This window comes from Triticum urartu, chromosome 4A (assembly GCF_056163025.1).
Source record: "Triticum urartu cultivar PI428250 chromosome 4A, HENAU_Tu73, whole genome shotgun sequence".
Lineage (NCBI taxonomy): Eukaryota > Viridiplantae > Streptophyta > Magnoliopsida > Poales > Poaceae > Triticum > Triticum urartu.
The window spans coordinates 519,443,541-519,449,031 of NC_141876.1; positions in this window are offsets into that span (position 1 = coordinate 519,443,541).

Consider the following 5,491-nt stretch of genomic DNA (forward strand, 5'->3'; position numbering starts at 1 on the left):
CGGCCAACTAGCCAATAATATTCCCCAAACGCCCCTCCTCCTGTCCCCCTCCACTCCATTCGCTCTGCCAAAGACGCCCTCCCTGCCGCGCCAATACGTCGGCGCCGTGGTTCGGCGATTCTCTCGCTCCCACAGTACGCTCTCGTAGACTGCCGTCCTCTAGCCGCGCCGCCACCTCTGGCTACGTTCTTGTGGAGGCGCACGGCGGTCAGCGCTGCCACTGCTGGCGACCTTCATGTGGAGATGCACGACGGCCAGCTTCTCCCATGGTACACGCATTCTAGACTGAGGCCCCGTTCATGTCGGTGTAGCGCTGAATGTTAGCTGATAGACGCTGTTAATCTCACTGTTTGCCGAAGTAGTTTACTGTCAATATGCTCTGCTTAAGAAGCTTCCTTGCCCTGTTCTGCACTCAATCTGCTTAGCTGAGATGGCATGCCAAGGCCGATTAGTTGCTAAAATATCCTGCCATATATTTATTGTGATGTAGATTGCCATGGTGTAGTAGCCAATCTGTTAGGTGAAATAGCTCTACACCGTTTTATACTCGATCTTTGTTGCTGCGATGGCCTTCGATAGTTCGATGGTCGTGTGCTCGGCCTCATTGACTGCTGAAACAGCCTGCCATAATTTGGCACTCAAATCTGTTTGTTGAATTAGCTTAAATATATTTTGTTACTTAGATCTGCTCGTCCAAATATCTTGCCATAGCTTTAGACATCGACCTAGGTATTTTTTTCTAGACTTCATAAAAAAGCATATATGTTTTTCCTGTAATATCTAGTAGAAGAACTAATTTGTATGTCTAACAGATGGACATGACTTGGATAACTTCTGCTTGAAGATTCTCCGCTGCATATGTCGAGGGGGTTGAAAACTTCATGAACTTTATCAGAGCTGAGTACGGTGGTCCGAAATCAGATGTGCTCTGCCCATGTAGCAGTTGTATGAATTCAGTTACAAGACCCCAGTCAACTGTGCAAAATCATCTACACTTTTATGGGATGTCGGTCACATATACTAGGTGGGTTCATCATGGTGAAGCTGTGAACGTCAATGTTATTGACTACGTGGAAGCAGCAGATCACCATCTTGATCTGCCTGATGCTCAGGTGGAAGAGGAGGAGGAGGTGGTGGTGGCAGAGCCAGTGAGTTTGACCAACATTGAAACAATGCTACGAAATGCTCGTGCGTTCCGTGAACTTTCACCTGTAGAAGAAAAATGATGGGCCCGCATGTTGGAACAATGCAACGTTGCTGTCACCCTAGGAAATAAGCTGTCAGTATTCTTAGCTATGGTCACCTTTATTCAGGTGAAGACATCTGAGCGGATGACCAACAAATCATTCGATGCGATGTTGGCTGCTTTTCGCAAATCTTTCCCAGATGCGTCTGAGCTGCCACACACCTACAGTAAAATGAAGAATTTCCTTCGTGCAGTTGGAATTGGATATGATATGATCCATGTTTGTAAGAATAATTGTGTTTTGTTCCGGAAGGATTATGCCAACTTAAGTGAACGCCCGAAATACAAATCATCAAGATGGAAAGATGGTGATGCTGTGAAGAGGATTCCTCATAATGTTCTGAGACATTTTCCAATTACACCAAGATTGCAGAGGTTGTTTCATGATGCTGAAACAATAGAGGATGTACTGTGGCATTCTAGGAACCAGGAGTACAGAGATCAGAATGTAATGAGCCATCCATCTCATGGTAGTGAGTGGAAAAGCTTCAATGATAAACACAAAGAGTTTGCTGCTGACCCGAGAAACATTAGACTTGGCTTAGCTTCAGATGGATTTAACCCATTTGGCCACCAGAGCGCCACATATAGCATGTGGCCAGTGCTTGTTATCCCTTACAACATGCCTCCAAATTTCTGCACCAAAGAATCAAACTAGATGATGGCCTTGCTCATCCCAGGTCCAAAAAGTCCTGGAAAGGATTTTGATTTGTTCATGGAGCCTCTTGTGGAGGAACTTCAACAGCTATGGAAGGGTGTTCACACTCGAGACCTATATAGCAGCCCACCAGCTGATTTCTTTCTGCATGCTGTTATAATTTGGTGCATCCATGATTATTCGGCTTTGGGCACTATGTCAGGGCGAACGACACATGGTTACAATGCATGTGTTCGCTGTGACAGGAATCCGCTGTCATACGCAATATTTAGCAAGATCTGTTACACTGGACACCGTTGTTTCCTTGCCAAGGACAAGCCGCATCCTAGAAAATACCGAAGACATATGTTCAATGCAAAGCATGAAAACCATGATGCGCCAAAGAGGCTCACCGCTGATGAGTTGCAAGTGGAATTAGAGAAGGTCAGGCATATTACACCAGGAAACCATCCTGGTAATGGTAGCGGGAAAAGGAAGTGTGGCAGGGTTGAAGAGAGATTATTGTTTACCCGCAGGTCCACTTTGTGGGACTTGGAGTATTGGAAAGATTTGGATCTGCGGCATAATCTTGTTGTGATGCACATCGAGAAAAATATATGTGACAACATTATCGGCACACTTCTTAATATTGAAGGCAAGATGAAAGATACCTTAAAATCTAGGATTGATTTGACACACCTGGGTATCAGAAAGGATTTGCAGGTGCAAGATGAAGGTAAACCACGGGATATGGCACCAGCTGTGTACGTCTTGGACAAGGTAAAAAGAAAAGAATTCCGCGAGGTCCTGTCACATGTGAGATTCCCACATGGATTTGCTTCCAACCCTGAAAGGAGAGTCAGTGCAGATGGAAACAAGGTACAAGGGTTGAAAACTCATGACTGCCACGTCCTACTTCAAAGGGGTTTACCTATTATCCTTAGAGGATTGGGCCGCCCTGACTTATATAGAGCAATTGCAGAGTTGGGACAATTCTTCAGGGAACTCTGCAGTAGGAATATCAGGATAGATGCTTTGGAGCATCTTAGAGACAAGATATCAACTATCCTATGCGACCTTGAGAAGATATATCCTCCAGCCTTCTTTGATGTGATGGTGCATTTGGCTGTTCATCTACCTGATGAGGCACTACTTAGAGGTCCAGTATAGTATGGCTGGATGTACCCTATTGAAAGGCGGCTAGGCACTTTCAAGGGCTATGTTAGGAACAGAGCTAGACCCGAGGGTTCCATTGCAGAGGCCTAAATTGCTACAGAAGTGTTGACATTCTGCTCAAAATACATTGAAACAGCTGATCAGCTTAGCAAAGAGGTGGGTGAAGACAATCCCGGGCTCAATGTTTTCGATTATTCTGTTTGAGTTACAGGGAAGAGTCAACAAGAGGACAAATCTAAAGATTTGGACAAAATGGTTTGGTATGTGTTGAATAACTGTCCTGAGATACTACCTTATATCAATTAAGTGCAGTACTGCAGCTTATACATCGTAATCTACTAAACTTGCAGCACATTCTTATATATTGAGATGTTTGACGCGGTCACTATGTTGTGCAGCATCTACAAAGAGGAGTTACTGCCGCAAAATCCAAGAAACATTGACAAACTGGTTATGGCAGGATTTGCGAAATGGTTCAAGAACCATGTAAGCTTTTGAAATGCACTGTCAGTTTTTTTAATATATTGAGTACATAATATGACCAGCTTGTCTATTTTCTAACCATAGGTTAAGAAGATGCGGGAGGATGGGCAGGCAGTTGATGATGCCCTTTACTCACTAGCAATGGTTCCTGATACTTGGGTAAGACATTATGAATCTTGCGTTGTTGGAGATGTGCGCTACAACACCCTTGCACGAGACGAAGGCAGGAAGACACAAAACAGTGCCATCATGAGCACGGATACGTATGACAAAGAGACAACTGAAATGTATGCTAACATAACAGACATTGTTCAGTTGCAGTATATCTCCAGTTTTGAGGATCATCGGTGTGTGGTTCTGTTGTGCTGTCGTTGGTATAACCTGTTTTCCAGGATCACAAAACCCAGAGCTGATGATTATTTCAAATCCATCAATGTCAAGGCGGCGTACCAGACCAACGAGCCTTTTATTTTGAGAAATCAAGCAACACAAATATTTTTCTTGGAAGACACATTTGCACGTAGCGATGACTGGAGAGTATTGCAAAGGTTTGAGCAGAAGAATTCATTTAATGAAGTTGCACAACAAGATGATGCTTACACTGCTCCTGATGTACAAGATAACACAGATGTTCCTAATATCTTTGAGAACCATCACGTCAATGATGCCGGCGAAAATATTTCCTGTCGTGCTGTGGACATACAAGAGTTGATCAAGAAGAAGCCAACGTTCGAGGACGTTGAGGACGAAGAAGAAGATGACACCGTGGGGAATTATGATTTAGACTGATACACATGGCAAAGATGTTGACGTTGTTGCTGCGGATGATGATTACATTGCTTTTGTCATATTTTCCTGTCAGAAGACGGTTTTTTATCTACTATGTGAAATTGTGTTTGCTATGACAACTGAAACCTGATGAACATGTTGTTTAGTATTTTGCTGTGAGAACATCACTTGTTATGTATGCTGATTTGTGTTTGGTGATTGTATGACAACTAAAACATGACGATGTTGTTGTTTAGTTGTACTCATATTTGGCTGTGAAACTTGAATTTGATGACATAGTTTGCTGTTGGACCGCAATTTGCTCGATGTCTTCGAATGAGAACAAAGCTGACCCGACATGGCCTCTGCTATTTATTTATTTATATGAGCAAAAGGGGATACCCCCTGATTTCCGTTAATAGAAATCACTAGATGTTCACAACATTACGCCCAGCCTGCTACACAGGTTTCATTCATTACTAGTTTCAGCAAAGTGCTCATGTCATAGCCACTGAATACATCATGAGTGCTACATACACTGCAAATAAAGAGACAATCATCCTATAGAGCACATCGATTTTGCCCATTATCTTCAAAAGCTCTTTCATCTCCTCATTGCTGTCAAGGATGTTCAGCAGCTGTTGCTTGGCCATGATCAGAGGAACTGCATCTTTAACCTTCTGCTCTGCATATTCCTCTTCTGCCGTTCCTTCAGTTACTTGTCCAACACCCCAACCTGCTGGTATTGGGATTCCTCGGCTAACCAAATAATCGGCGTAGTTGCATACCCCCACATCAGCAACTTCCCAGAAATACAAATCACACGAATGTTCCCTTTTCTGCATGAATCAAATTGGAAGATCATCAACCAAACTATTAAAAAAATCAGCAACTGAAAGCAGCAGAACAACACTTAAACATATTATTACCCCATGATTTGGGCATTTGTAGAAGACTCGGCCAGGGTTGCAGATTGTGGTTGAGATGCGATGGATGATTCTGCGTGATTTGTAGCAGTAGCACCACACTGACAACAGCGGGTTGCGATGAGCAATCGGCTGCGGTGGCGTGCCAGCGGGGGTGTGATGAGACCCACAGGCGATGGTACGGGTGGCGACTTGGCGCATATCTGGTTGTTGCCTGCTGAAGAGCAGGTGGACGAGCAGCCAGCGGACATGGTT